Genomic DNA, 16,841 nt, shown 5'->3' on the forward strand with positions numbered 1-16,841 from the left:
TTCCTGATAAAAACTTTTGTATATCTCCCCCTTGTTTGTGTTTGGTGACTTTACTCTTTTTTGAGCCACACACCGAACACGTACCTTTTTGTATAACCCTATTATTTTTCCTTTTAACATACGTGATATTTTTACAGCGCATGCGTAGTATACAATTGCACCGAGTTTGAAATGTCCCGGTGCACCGGTGTCTACCATGGCTCCAGTATCCCCTGTCCCCCCCCCCCCCACGTGCCTCAAGACAGCCAATGATGGCCGTCCGGTAGCTGCAGTGCGTAACAGAGATGGAAATAGTGAGAATTGACAGAAATACCTGAGTATTTCAATGGAAATTTGTGAAACTAATGTGTTATATATGTGAAAACCATTTAATTTATTGCTTGACGGGAAAAAAAACAAGAAACGCGCCCCTCTCATGTACGAACGAACGAAAGACGTCATTTCTGCCCACCATTGCATTTCGCGCCGATCGCTGAATGCTGAAAGCTAAGTTCTTCTTATGCTATCATTCTTTTGTGGCCTCCTGCCATGCTGTATCAAACCATTTCATTCCTTCTGTTATATATAAAGGTGCTTATCACAATAATAACAAGATTTTTACATTTCAAATATTAAATACGCTTTTTAATTGTTTTTCAACTGAAAAAGCATAAATTGCATATTTTAACATTAGTGTACTCATTTGCTTCACCACACGTGCTGTATTGAAGGATTTCACTTGTTACTCTTGGTTTTCTTTTTACATTTTAGACAAGAACTCATTTATTTATGTGGAAAATTCCGACAGAGTGTGAAAACCTTTTTCGTTTCCAACAAGCACATTTGAATCTTAATTTTTAGAAGAGAAAGAATCCTTAGATATGTCTTCACTCTCTCCTCCATTTATTTAAGAAAAAAATGTAAAACTTTAATTAAAGTCAATTACACCAACATCATTAATAATATAATATTTTCCTTCTTTCTCTTCACTTTCTCGTTTAAATATTTTCCCTGAAACCGATGTTAACAGTCTTGACGCATATATTTCTAATAGACTTGCCAATTATTTGTTTTCCTCCTCGGTGTGTTGAGATTTATTTATTTTCTGTAATACCATTGATCTTTTTATAATCTCACTGGTTTCCATATTTTTATATTTATTTATTCTCTCTCTTTCCTCCCTCTCCCTCTCTCTCTCTCCTCCTTCTCTCTCTTCTCCCTCTCCTCCCTCTCCTCTCTCTCTCTCTCTCTCTCTCTCTCTCTCTCTCTCTCTCTCTCTCTCTCGTCCCTCTCCTTCTATCTCTTCTCCCTCTCCTTCTCTCTCTTCTGCCTCTCCTCCTTCTCTCTCTTCTCCCTCTCCTCCTTCTCTCTTCTCCCTCTCCTCCTTCTCTCTCTTCTCAGTTTCTTCAACTTCTTCCTCATCCCTTACTATCCATGAACCACTTTCACCCCATAGAATATCATACATATATTCATCCGGATTACTTGATATTCCTACATCCAAAATTTTTTTTTTTTACAACAAGAAACCAATAGAATTTCTTCTGTATTTCTAAAAGAGCATTGCGTTTTCTTAGCTTTAAATTTTTTTTCATTATTTAACATTTTAGTTAAATCCAAAGTTGTTGGTTTATTAAATTCAGTATAAAGCCAATCTTTTATTGAAAATACCTTATGCTTATGTTGTGGAACATATTTATTAAAATACCGAATACCCTTTTCTTGAAGGTATGCTTGGACACAGAAATGATAATTTTCTGGAAGCCTTCTTGCTGTCATTTATGTTTCAGAAATATATGACAGATTAATATAATGACAGGAAATACCTCCCTATCTTCCCAGAGTTCAAATCAAAATTAAAATTTGTATTCCCTAACTTATTATATATAATCCTATTCTTCGTGTTTTCATGATATAAACTATGGCAAAACCATTACTGATTTTACCCTTATTAAATTCTTTTATTTGTTGTTTGCTAATCATGCTTCCAGAAAACTCATTCTCTATACCAAGTGGATAATATTCTTCCTTACGAGACTGATTTAATTGTTCCAGGTCTTCTTGGTTACTTTTAAATGACCAATTATACCCTAAATCAATCATATCATATCTCCATTGTTCTATTCTCATACAAACGATATGCCCTTCTTTATAAAATTTTATTTTAGTTGGAACTGTGAATTCTGTATGACCTGGAGATAATATCAACACTTCTGTATCTTTGGAATACACAGCCGTTTTATTTAAGGATATATATATTGTGATAAATCACTTAATCACACCAAGTCATTCGCATCAGTTAAGATATTGGATTGGGAATTTTAACAGGCCACCACCGTCTTTTTACTGATTTATGAATTATAGAACCAAGCAATAACCAAACCAAAGAGTGGAGACGTAATCAGCCTTGGTATTTAAATGGGAAACATAAAGAATGTGAGAAATATCAAATAAGTCTTGTTGAAGAAATAACCAGGGTAAAAGTGGATAAAACAAATAAGCGGATAAATTTAATTACAAATAAGTTGGAGGATGTAAAGAAGAAAAAAATATCCTTGAATGGACTGAAAACTTTGATGGTTATCAATTGAACAATGGAAAAACAATTTACTACAATCTCAAAATGATATGTGGCTCAAGAGGTGGTCAAGCAAGAGCATTAAGAGAAGTTTATCATTTCGTTTCTGCTCAACAAAGACACTTATAGCAAGAACCAAGTTCCAAGTTTTTCTTTGTGAATATACTCAATGGAAATGAATGTTATAAGAAAATTAAGTTATTCTCTAAAGTAGAACATGGACAAATATTTGTTGGTTCGCTCTTTGAGTGGAATGAAAATTTGAAAGGGAAGAAGTGCTTTAATCAGTAAGTCTCAATCTTTAATAGTCTCAATTTTACATCTGCTTGTATGGGAGGGAAGGGGACAGGTGGGGAGAAAAATCAGTCTCCTATTTTGGGCTTTTGGGGCTTGAGTCAGAAAGTTTTTCCCTTTCTCCCCATTCATTTGAATGGGTGTCCCAAAAGCCCCATTTATCATCTCTCACCTTCCTTGTTGACCTTTGGTCCATGCTAAACTCAAAAATAATTGGCTAGTTGAATTTAGTGGTATGAACTATAAACCCTCTTCACATTTCAAGTCAATCTGATGAAATTGAGGATTTTAGAAATACCTCCTGAGTTGTTGACATGTGGCCTATGTTGACCTTTTGACCTCAAAAATAATAGGCTTCTTCCTTACAACAAACTCTACTTTGTGGTGAAGTTTAGTGAAGATCGATTTAAAATTGTGACCTGGAGGCAATAAACAGACAAATAGAATAACAAGCCGGAAGGCGGCAATGGGTTGCCGAGCATGGAAACTATAAGATATAGAGTAAAATGGATATCATATAGCGGATAGGGAATCACCTTAAGATTATGCATATCAAATCTCATCCAGTTCCATCTACTGATTACTACTCGGTATCCATTTGAATGAAAAGTACCGAAAATGCGGTTTGAAATCGGAAATCCCCAAAGTTTGAGGGGGTGCTGTGGGTGAACAAAGATCTAAATCGAAAATCCGGCTCAATTGTTTGTGTACAATGTATTCAAGACGATTAGTGTGAATTTTCATGACCATCCCACCATAACGCTCAGAGGAGTAGCATTTGGTGCGATGGCACCTCCAGCTCTCGCATATTATCGCTTTTTGCACTAATTGACCTTTGACCCCTGACCTAAGCGAAATCGGTCAATATATCCTGAGGCAAAGTTGTAGTACTCATTGAGTACCATAAACATGCAAAGTTTAATTCGTATCAATGCACTCACCTGGTCACTAGGGGGCCTTCAATTTTCGCCAATTTTCGCGCATACCTTAATTGTAGGGGGAGCTGCAGGTAAAGTATTCCATATATCACAAAACCGGAATGCATTAGATGGAGAATCACCTGTAGATCATTCGTGCCTATTTTCATAACCCCACGTGGGATAATGTCTTTTGGAATTGATTTTGCGTGAACGGTACCGATTTTGAAGGTTTTTCGGTTGTTGCTAGGGAACTAAAGCGCCACTAGCAACCATCACAATTTCCAAAGCACGAGGTCATAAGATGTACCTACCACCCGAGTTTGGTCAAAATCCGCCCACGTCTACTCCCAATTATGCTGATGACAAACGAACAAACATCCAAACAAACAGACAGAATTACTGACAATAAGGGTCACCTATTTTGGCGACCCAACAAAATCGACTTACAAATATACTTGAAAAATATTCTATTTTGCCAGTAACAGACAGAGAGGGGTGAAAAAATAACCTCCTTCACCTTCGGTGACAGTGATTATTATATTGTTACGGATTTCAGAATGAGATCCGACTAATGCACACAACATTTAGGTCCTCAGACAGTTATTCCCATAAATGAATGTCCAGAATAGACCTATCCCCTCGTCTGGTGGGATTCTATTTCATGCATTGGAGAAGGGTATAGAACAGATTCCCTTTCTTATGGGATGGCCTTTTCCTCTTTACGACACATTCATGCATGCGAGAGATAGTCGTTATCCCAATGGAGGCTCATTCTACCCCTTTCCATCGGGACACATTGGCTTGGAGGTGGACAATTTATTCACACTTTGGACTTACAGGACATTTGATTAAGAACACTGTGGACTTTTCCTGAATAATTATTCTGATGGTGAAATATGGCTGTGGATCATTTACCTCACCAATCTATCTTTGATTGATGTTTGACACCTACCTCTCTTTCACCGACGTTGACGTCCACCTTTTTCCATTGACTTTTGATGCCCTGTTTGGCAGCTCTATGGATGCTGGCTGGCTCTTGTTCGTGTTGGGCTGAACGAGGAAGGGATGGTCATGAGATTGACAGTTGCAGGTCACGTGCGGCGATGCACCAATCGGCAAGGTGGATTTGGCTGAAGTCTGCTTGAGGCTCCGCCCACACTGGTCGCCTATAAAAAGGACAGAAGGACCGCTTTCCTGTCAGTTGGTGACAGTTCCTGACCATTTCTGACAGCTCCTTACAGTTCCTCACCATTGTTGACAGCTCCTTACAGGTCCAGACCATTGCTGACAGCTTCTTACGGTTCCTGACCATTTCTGACAGCTCCTGGCAGTTGGTGACTGTTGAACAGTTCCTGCTGGTTCTGCTTGGTACCTGCTCTTGACATACCTGATTATTGGTGTACCTGATTCTTGGCATCCCTGGTTCCTGTGGGTGATGACGTGACGTTGATTGGTGTTCGAGCCTGTTTGCGCATGGGTGCATGACGAGGCAGGGTCCTGGCAGCTGACCAAGGCGCGCTCACACATTTTGGGACATTTCATTTGATGCACGACGACTTCTTCCTTGGTAAGCCGAGACCGGATTTCTCTCCCCCCGAATGATCTGGTGGGTACCCTTGTCTTGTGATTAATCGTTAAGAAAGGCATAGTGATAAGCATCTGATCTTTGTCTATTTTTCTATCAATGCCTGATTAATTATTTCTTTCTTTGAGATTATATTGATTGATTTGAATTTACCTTTTTTCACCACAAAGAAATAAAAAGTTCTTCTGTTCATTTATTTTTCTTATTAATAAATTCCTTGTTGGTGTTTCAACGTGTCCGTGCTTGTCCTTTCCTTTCATTGATCCAGCATTGTCCGAACCGAGGTAGACTGGGAGGTAATTACCAAACGAATTGACCTGTCATAGTCGGCACGCACCAGCGGTAAACGCTTGGCCGCCCTAATTAAGATCTAATCAAGATAAAACTGGTGCTTTGCCGAGGGCACGCTTCATGTTCAGGAAGTCAAGTGACCTCTATTTAAATGGAAAATTAGACAGTGGACAATGGAGCTTGTGGTTAACTGATTGGCGTTCGTGGTTCTAGCAGTAATTCTTAACATAGAGGATATTCCCCCCTGGGGGAAAATTTTCGGATTTCAGGGTAGAAATAATTTTTTAGGTTGAACAATTTTCAAACTAATTATTGCGTTGAATAGGTTGTGCAAATACGCTTCCCAAGCGATGAAAAATTAGCGGAACAAGAATTAATGCTAATTTTAGGAATGCTGATTAGAAAATAATATAAGACTTAATGTTATGCAATAAATTGAGTATCAATATTTTCATGAAAATATTTATTGGAATTATGTTTTAAAAAAATTTTAGTTTTTAAATTAATTGTGTTGATATAGTCCAGGAGCAAGGACCTGAAAAAAATGAAATCGTTCAACACTCCCTACAGAAAAGGTTTGACTTGACAGGGTGGTAGAATAGACCCTATCGAACACCTCCAGGTAGTATGTGGTTTCAAATTGTGGTATCATTAAAATTCTACAGGCCATTATACATACCAAGGGTACTTACCAAGAGGGTCACTGTGGGCTAGCAAAATTTAGGGGAGGGGTAACGTAAACATGAATATCTTTGTCGAGACAACCAATTTTCAATATTGAGGCATCATTGGCTTCCTATTATAATTTTCTTTCAGAATAAGTACAGAAATGTCGATATTCATTCAACTGTACAACCACAAGAGGTAAGAATCACAAACAAATCAAATATTATGAGCTTTAAAAAATATTTTAGGCATCTTTTAGAGCATACTAAGTTGTCAAGTAAAACTTTTCTGTAGTGGGTGTTGAACAATTGAATTTTTCACAGGTTCATGCTGCTGGACTAAAAAATGCTGCGTTAGTCTATTTTTTTATGAAATTCTTATGGACTAGATAATTACAAAAATAAAGTTTTAAAATGTCATGTTAATAATTATGGTAAAAGAGGCTGTGGGTTAACATAGTTGCTTTTCTGTGTCATTCCAGATTGAACATCTGAAAGAATCCTACTAGCCAACTGAAGCAATGGCCAGTTCAGAGAGTCAGGCATTATTTCAACTTTTACCTGTAAAGAGACAGAAGGTGACTAACTTTCACAAGTGCATAATTTGTCAGATGGACTCAAACGAGACACTGAGGAAAGCCCGAGATAACTCCATACAGACACTTGTTGCAGCACTGGAACTCCGACGAGATGAAGTATACGAACGTTTAAAATCAGATTTTGACAGTTTGGCAACCGCGGATGTTAAATGGCGCTCAAATTGCTACGAAAACTGGACAAGTAAAGAAAACCTGCGTTACATGCAGAGGAGAAGATCTGCATTCTCACCCACACCAGCAGAAGAATCTAAGATTGGCACACAATCTGAAACAAGTTTGACGGAGACCTCCAGGGTCTCCAGGTCCCAGTCAACGTCCACTGACTGGACTATGTGCCTCTTCTGCAAGAAGAAAACACACAGAAGGGTAAAGGAGATGACCATGGTCAGAACTTTCCAAGCCTGTGAAACTATTGTGCAAGCAGCGACCGCAAAGGGCGATGAGGACATGTTACGGACTACTGGAGCTGTCAGTAATGATCTAGTGGCAGCAGAAGCTCGACACCACAGAGCTTGCCATGCCTCATACATCAGCAAATCTAATCTGCAGTATGCTGGCTTCCATGAAGGGAGACAAGAAACTTGTTACGATACGGCATTCAAGCAATTGGCTGAAGATATCTCTGCTGACCTGAATGGTGGGAAGGCCTTTGATATGACAATTCTTCTGGACAGATACAATCATTTTCTGCGTGGACAGGGAGTAGCAGTCGACAGCTACACTACCCAGCGACTCAAACTTCGACTAAAGAAACACTTTGGAGATGACATTGTCTTCCATAAGCCATATGATCTTAGTAAGTCCGAGCTTTTGTACTCAAGCTCCATATCCCTTCAAGATGTCATCAACTCTGCCTATCAGTGTAACACCGCAACAGCCACGGGTGTACCAAGAAAACAGCCTGCAACAGCGATGGATGATTGCGACAGGGTGAGTCTGCTGTACCGCACTGCAAAACTCATCAAGTCGGAGATCAATGAATGCCTAGGCATATCAGTCCGACCACCTAATATCATGGATCTAACCCTGACAAAATCCAAATCTGTGATACCAGACAGTCATTACTGGATACCACGCTTGGTTATTGCTAAACCAGAAAAGGAAGATGAAGATGAGTTTTCTGCACCAAAATGTAGCAACTCATCAGATGAAAGACGTGTTTTGAAGCTTGCTCAGGATGTTGTACACTGTGCGACTCATGCTAGAACTAACATGCCCAAGCATGTAGCCCTGGGAATTGCAGTTCGCCATATGATGAGGTCAAAACAGCTCATTACCATGCTGAGCAGAATGGGCCACTGTGACTCCTACGATGATGTTGAGGCAACCGACACAAGCCTTGCACAGGAGATCCGAGCCAAGAGCGACATCTTGGTCTGGTATTGCCATCAAACATCTCCCCCATCATCTTTGTCCAGGTGGCAGCAGACAATAATGACATGACTGAAGAGACTCTTGATGGAAAGAGGACAACTCATGCCACTACAGTAGTCCTCTATCAACGAGGGCACTTTGGTCCAGTCCCTGAGCCGAGGGTCTATTCAGACCAGACAAAAAGGAAACGGACACTTGAATCCACTGGGATGTGCCACTCCATCAGAGAGTACAGTGGCATACAGAATCACCTGACACAGATGTGGCTGTCCTCTGCACCACACACTACAGAAAACTCCAGTGTCGGGAGCTGTGGTTTCAGACTGGAATCAAGGATAAAGCTAGGTATATTCCTATCCACAGCTTGGCACACAAACTAGGACCTGAGCTGTGTAATGCTTTACTCAGCTTCCACGCACTCATTGGGTGCGATTCAAACAGTGCACTCTCAGGTCTCGGCAAGAAAAAGGGTTTCAATGTGTTACTTGACAGTAAAGAGCATCAGATCAGTCTGGGACAGCGTGGAGAAGAACCCGAGCTCAGCAACAGCACTTCAGAAGCATGCGAAGCCTTCATATGTGCAATGTACTCAACAACCAAGGGGGCTGGGAGGAAAGTGAACAATGTGAGATACCGGCAGTTCTGTCAAAAGAGCTCCACAGAGCCTTCCACCGGCAGCTGGACATAGCTGGAAAATTCGGGATGCTGGCCTGCAGCCCGTGCTCATGACCAAAGATCCAGCACCACGGGGTCTTCCGGAGCTGACTGTCTGTCACTGCAAGACGTCTCTATGTCGCCGAGCCGACTGCACATGCAGAACCAACCACATGCCATGCACAGATGCATGTGCATGTATGGCCGAAGAAACTTGTGAAAATCCAAGAACAATCTTTGAATCCAGTAGTGAAGAAGACGCTGACTAAAAGTTACAACAGACGACATCTTCATGCTTCCATGGCGAATGTGATTCCTTGTTGCCAGACACAAATATTACAAACCGCTCTGACGAATGTGCTTCCGTGCAACCACGCACAACTATTATGATTCGCTCTCACTATTGTGCTTCTGTGTTGTCATGTACAACTCCCAGTGTCGACCATGATAACTATTATCATCCACTATGATGAATGAGTAGCTTCCGTGCTGCCAGAGACAACTATTATACTCGGCTTTCACTAATGTACTTCGGTGTTTCCAAAGACAACTATTATGCTCGGCTCCGATGTATGTGCTTCCGTGTTGCTATACACAAGTAAAAGACGAACGCTAAAAATAACAGTTGCTGTTTTCTTTATGCGTGCCTCTGTATGTATACGAATTTCTGCAGAACAATACTTTCTGATTGAGCCAATCGCGTCAGTTTCCAAAAGCGGACCTGATTGGCGACACTCTGCATGGGACAATAAGAACCTGGGACGTTGTGGTTGGAGTAAAATTGATGTACAGATCTGGCGCAGTCGAAGTCCACAGATATGGCAGCCCAGATCCTGAAGGAGTTTGTTTCCAGTCTGGGGTGAACACCAGAGCACTACCAAGTGGAGGGCGAGGGTGCTGAGTGGGACGAGCACTATCAAGCGGAATGAGATAGCACTTCCCAATGCTGCAAGTGAAATGCAAAGCACCAAGTGAGGGGAGCACGCCCAAGCGCAGCACGAGGGAATGAAACGTTTGATTTCCAAAATGTACACATACCAGTAGTAATTGAGAAACACCGTTCACCTTCATATGAGAACACAATTAAAAATGTCAGAAAGTTTGAATTAGTGTGATATTTTACCTTTGGTGATGCCATGGAAAAGGCCATTTTCAAATAACTGTACATACTCTGATAGAGAATTATAATAGGAAGCCAATAATAACTCAATATTGAAAATTGGCTGAGTCTAGACAAAGATATTCACGTTTACGTTACCCCTCCCCCTAAATTTTGCGAGCCCACAGTGACCCTCTTGGTTAGTACCCTTGGTATATATAATGGCCTGTAGAATTTTAATGATACCAAAATTTGAAACCACATACTACCTGGAGGTGTTCTATAGGGTCTATTCTACCACTCTGTCAAGTCAAACCTTTTCTGTAGGGGGGTGTTGAACGAATTTCCTTATTTGGCCTCATATGAGAAATGGCTGCTGGACTATTAATGTGGTCGGGGGAAATATCATTATTCGGCAATTTCAAAGGGGGAAACAATACTAAAAAGTTAAAGAAACACTGTTCTAAAGCAACCCACTATACTACAAAGCTAATTGTGGGCGGAGTGGCCCCAGGTCCAGCTCTTCCAAGGAGAAACGAGGAATAACCCCCTCATTATACACTCGGTACCCGTGGCCGTAACAATACAGTGTGTTTTTTTTTTTTGAACATTTCCATGCAACAAATAACACATACTTGGTAAATAAGACATAAGACTGTGAAAATTTCACCATGTCAACCAAAATGCAGCTTTTAATCATGAAGGATATTCTGTTTTGATTATATATTCCACACAATTCCCAATCTCGCCTCTGGCCCATGTTGGCAGGTTCAGAAAATAACTCAGTTGTTACTGCAGCTATTTTGCAAATGGGATGTAATAAAAAAAGCAATGTTTCGCCTGAGTTGTGCTGAAATCTTTGGTTCAGTGGGATCTAAATTTGGCCTGACAAGATGTCTTAATTCTCCTGACAATTATGCCAATATGTGTAAAAGTGCATTATGTCGGTTTATCTGTGATCTATACATGTTTACCAGAAGTATGTAAAATGAGAGGAAGGTGTGACTGTGTGTGTGTGTGTGTGTGTGTGTGTGTGTGTGTGTGTGTGTGTGTGTGTGTGTGTGTGTGTGTGTGTGTGTGTGTGTGTGTGTGTGTGTGCTGCTCCACTGCATTGTTAACTAGCCAACCCCAGAGAGGGAACATCTCGTCTATAACTATACCCGGGAAGAGGTGAACTGGTCAATAAAAATGAGAATTAAATTCTCTTGCCGGTATTGGCTGCAGTACAATCCTGCATAAATGTACGGGGCTGTAGCTCTGCGAAGCTCATGCCTTATAGCTGAAGCCTATGCAACTGTTTAGCCAGAAGAGCCGTTTTAAAATTTAAATTGTTCCTGGATGCTCTCAGAACTGTTTTGTGCACCACAGACACGTTAATATGTGACTAGAATTTCCTATTTGTCAGGATACATGCAGCAATACTTGGTGTGACACTTGCTACCTGGTACCCACTCCTGGAATGGGGTCTGATCTCGACATCTATACTAACAAATGTCAATGTATGTCTCCTCCATAACTCCATAACCTCAAAACCATGAAACCTTACAGCCTGAAATTTGCATGCATACCAAAGGAACTCCAAAGAAGCGCAAGAGTGAAAATTGGGTGTTTGGGTTAATTAAAACACCCCTTTTGAAGATAATTAACGACCTTATTTAATTATATCCTTAATCAGTTCATCCTTAACCACATCGCTCTGTACGGGTTCTTAAGGTGTATTCTGGTTTACCTAACTGGGGTCTGAATCAGCCTTATTTTTTGGCCTGCTCAACCATCCCTTGACTTGGAATAGGCCGCAACGATTTCTTTACGAGAGTTTTTTTTTCCACTTTCCTCACTCATTTTATCAAATGCCTGTTCATCATACCTACAAATCACTGGGTACATTACAATGCTTATAAACACCTGAAGATGCCAGTGTTCGTGGCTTTATTTAATTTCTGCACATGCCTTAACCTCGAGAATCTTTAGCAAAGCTGAAATACAAAATTGAAGCTCTAGGTTTGAACTTTTCGACTGACAAAAGTGTGTTCATTTGTCCAATTTGGACATTATTTGGGCATCTCCGGGTGGTCTTTAATACGACGGATCATTGTCTATCAACCGTTTTGTTGGAATGCTTTCTTGAGTTCTGAAGCCACTTGGCGAGCGCTCTACAATATTCACACTGTCACTGAATACTTTATATCGATTGACTTGAACAAAGGTTAAGGCCACTTGCCTGCATTGACCACATTTTCTGCGGTGCAACAGACAGTGGCTGGCAACAACAGGCATTTTACTGCAACAGGCTGCAACAGGCATTTTACAGTTTTACAGTTAAAAGTGGCAGTTAAACATTGTTGAAAATGTTTTTTTAAAAATTGTAATGTAAATGTTGTAATAAAAATATTCTCGAAGTTATGGCATGTGCGGAAATGAAATATAACCACAAACACTGGTGTCTCCTGGCTTTTATGAGCATTGCAATGTATCCAGCCATTCGTATGTATGATGAAGAGACATTCGATAATGAGTGAGCAAAGTGAAAAATACTTTAACGTTCAGAAATCATTGTGGCCTGTTCCAGATAAGGGCATGGTTGAACAGGATAAAAAAAACATGGTGGTTTCAGACTTCAGCAAGGTAAACCAGGATACACCTTTAGAGCCCATATCGAGTGAGGTTACCGATGATGCACCTGATTAGGGATATAATTAAATAAGGCCATTAATTATCTTCAAAAGGGGTGTTTATATTCACCCAAACACCCAATTTTCACTCATGCACTTCCTTGGAGTTCCCTTAGTATGCATGCAAAGTTTCAGGCTGCAAGGATTCATGGTTTTGGAGATATAGAGGAGACACCCACACACGTATTCACACACTCACACACTGACACACACACACACACACACACACACACACACACACACACACACACATTAGTATAGACGAGGAAATTCAACCCATTGCTTCACTGATAGGAATATTGTAAGGGGGGATGGTGTGTGGGAGAGATGAGCAGTTTGGAGGGGTGGGGGAATGAGGAGTGGGTGAGGAAAGGAGAGCTCAGAAATGGGGAGAGCAAAGTCACACCACACGCCGGGATACACTCAGGGAGTGGTAGGGAGCGAGGAGGATGGGGAAGGGTGGGGGTAGTGGGGAGGGGTAGGTGGTTTTCTGAACATACGTTTGTCAGGGGGACTTGAGGGAAAACATTTTTGGAGGGGAGGTGGGGAGGAATAGTGATTTAGAACAAAACCCAGGGTGAGAACAAGCAATTGTGATAAAAAAAAAAACGCTTATTTTGGCAAATCAGACTGTTGTTGCATGAATAATGTTCTGAATGTATAATATGTTCTTTTGCTTAGTACAAGTTAAAATACACACTATTTAATGAAAAACACCATTCCTGTATTGGAATAATGATTTAGAAAAACCAGGGTCAGAAGAAGCTTTCATGTTAAAATGATTCTTTTTGGCAAACAAGACTGTTTAAGCATGAATCAGATTCCCAGTTTAAAATATGTTGTTTTGCTTAGTACAAGTTAAAATCCACAATATTTGATGAAAAACACTTTTCTACAATAAAACAGGAACTTAGAACAAAAACATGGTCAGAACCAACCATAACGTTAAAAACTCTTCGAGGAGGCAAATCACGGTTTTTGCATGAATAATGTTCTGAATGTAAACATGTTGTTTTGCTTTGTACAAGATAACATACACACCAATTTGATGAGAAGCACGAGTTCCTGCATGAGAATAGCAATTGAGAACAAAATACAGGATCAGAACAAGCTATTATGTTTGAAACGCTTCTTTGAGGCAAATCAGACTGTAATTGCATGAATAAGGTTCCAAGTTACCCTCGTTGGAGGAGAGGGTATTGCATTTCGGTCATTTTTTTGTCCGTTTCTCTGCACATAACATGAGTATTTTTCTCCGCAGCTGCTTGTAGGATTGAGACAAAATTTTCACTGGAGGAGCGACCATTCATGTAGAATGGTTTAATGATAATTATGATGTCATGGGTCACATTGTTTGGCAGCCATGTTCGAAAAACATAAAAACTTTGGACTTATATCTCTGAAACCACACGAAGGAAAAAAATTAAACTTGACAATTGTCAAGCACTCCTCATGGGGAATATATGTGATTTTTGTGACATCATAGGTGCATTCTTTATGACGTCATCATTGCATATGTAGAACGCTACATCCGATCGGTATGAAAACTTTTGAGGGTCATCTTGGGATAAATTGGTCCAGAGAAAGAAATTGATGATGTCATCGGTCACGTGATTTTGCGGCCATATTGTTTTTGGGGATACCAGGGTATTCACGAATAAATGAGAGGTCACATGGTCTGGCAGCCATATTGGATTGAGCAAAAATCTTAAAAAATATATATTTCTCTTGAACAGCTTCATCGATCAATGTGAAACTTCAAAATTATGATGTAGTCATGTTGGAGAATCTTCTTCTTTTTTCGGCTGCTCCCGTTCGGGGTCGCCACAGCGGATCATCGGTTATGATCCGCATAATGATTTGGCACAGGTTTTACGCCGGATGCCCTTCCTGACGCAACCCTGGTCGCCTCTTACGACACAGGGATAGTAGTCATGTTGGAGAATATATGTTTTAAATTTCATCCTGATTGGACAGATAGTCTGGCAGCCTTTTTTTTCGATCTGGGTTTTTTATTTTAATTAAGCTCACTTATCTGTGTCTGGTGGAAGCCTGGTGTTGGCTTAGTGGTTAGGGTGGCGGCTTGGGATCCTAGGGTCCTGAGTTCAAGCCCTGTTGGCCACTGAATTAATACACCAGGAGGTTGACTCAGCCTGTCATCCCTCCAAGGTCAGCAAAATGAATACCAGTGTACTGGTAAGGGGGACACTGCATCAGTGAGAGAGATAGAGAGATAGAGAGATAGAGAGATAGAGAGATAGAGAGATAGAGAGATAGAGAGATAGAGAGATAGAGATGTCTGGTTTGGTTTGAGGGTGGAGGAGTAAGCAGCTGAAATTTATTTTATTACCATTCTGAATTCAATTCAATAAAATTAAATGTCATGGGCCAAGGTCAAGTGTCCGATCAAAGTGGGGTTGCATCAAAGTGGGACGTCTTGGTACCCGGTCATTACTGCCAGTAGTTATAAAGTGGCAGTTCTAATTATGTCTCATGAATTCTGTAACACACCAGTACACAAACGCCACACAAAATACACCATACAAAACTACACAAACACCACACATAAAGTCCTGGTGAGGGTCTGCACGCTCTGTTGCTCTTTTTCTTGTTTAAAATGTGCTGTTGTTCTTCGTCCAACAGTAAATATACACTATTTGATGAAAAATATGCGTTTCTGCATTAGAATAGTAACTTTTAACAAAAAACAGTGTTGGAACAAGCTATTACGTTAAAAACTCTTACATTAGACGAATGATGCTGTCTTTGCATGAATATAGTTTCCACTATAAAATATGTTTTGCTTCATCTTAGTACAACACAAATACATACTATTTGATGAAAAATACACATTCCTGCATTCATTTGGGGAAATTCGACAGACAAGGGGACAGAAATAAAGAATTTGTCGCTTGTTGGCGACTCCTTCCTCACCCATACATTAGTAGATGAAGCCCGCATGGGTCTCAATGAGGAGTCGATGCAAGTGAGTGAGAGGAGTGGGTGGGAGGTGTGCTTTGTGTGGTATCCTGTCATGCTTAGCTCTGAAAAGGACTGTTCAGGGTCTTGTGTCGTTCATTGATGCTCCACAACAGGTGAGCCCTGAGGTCTATGCGCTTGAAGATGCAAGTTTATATGGTGTGTGTGCAAAAGACATGTAAGAAATAAATTATACTGGCTTGGTCAGCTCCCACTCCAACTGGTAGTTTGGGAAGCATCACGCATGGTGCTTTTGTGTCACCAGGCCATGAGGAATATCCTCATGGAGGAGCGCCCTCCTTCATTCCCTCGTGCTCCGCTTGGGCGCGCTCGCCTCACTTTGCATTTCACTTGTAGCATTGGGAAGTGCTCTCTCATTCCGCTTCATAGTGCTCGTCCCACTCAGCACCCTAGCCCTCCACTTGGTAGTGCTCTGGTGTTCACCCAGACTGGAAACAAACTCCTTCAGGATCTGGGCTGCCATATCTGTGGACTTCGACTGCACCAGATCTGTACATCAACTTTACTCCAACCACAACGTCCCTGGTTCGTATTATCCCATGCACATTGTCGCCAATCAGGTCCGTTTTGGAAACTGACCTAATTGGCTCAAGCATGCTGTGATTGGTTATTGGAGCGTCTAGGGAGGGTGGGGGTGTTTCAGGCAGATCTTTGTTTGATCCGATGCTGAACAGGTGAAGGATTATGACAATTACAATGCTGGTATAGCAATTATCTGTCTGAAATACTGGTGAGGTGATGTCGTTTGAGGCTGTGTTTGAGAATGAAGCATGAGACTGGTGGTTTGAGTCAGGTGTCAGAAAATAAGGGTTTGGAAATGAGGTTCGAATAGTGAGTTGGAAAATGAAGTTTTGAAAATGAGGTTGTAAGGTAAATAAAGGTTTGGGAATGAGGAAGAAAACAATGGGGAAGGTTCCAACAATAATCACAATGCATGTCCCTTTCCCCTGATGCGAGGGGATGGATAACCAACCTAAATATTCATTGTGGAAATATCTGAACTCCAGGGTTCTTTTATGTTTTGATTAAACTCCCCAGGGCTTTTCCATAACCGCAACAATATATAGCAATGGTATGGCATGACATCATGCTTTGTATGCACACCGCATCACCTCCAATTCCAGATGATTT

The sequence above is a fragment of the Eptatretus burgeri genome, chromosome 1 (assembly GCF_056783735.1).
Source record: "Eptatretus burgeri isolate ZD-2024b chromosome 1, Ebu_testis_v1, whole genome shotgun sequence".
NCBI lineage: Eukaryota > Metazoa > Chordata > Myxini > Myxiniformes > Myxinidae > Eptatretus > Eptatretus burgeri.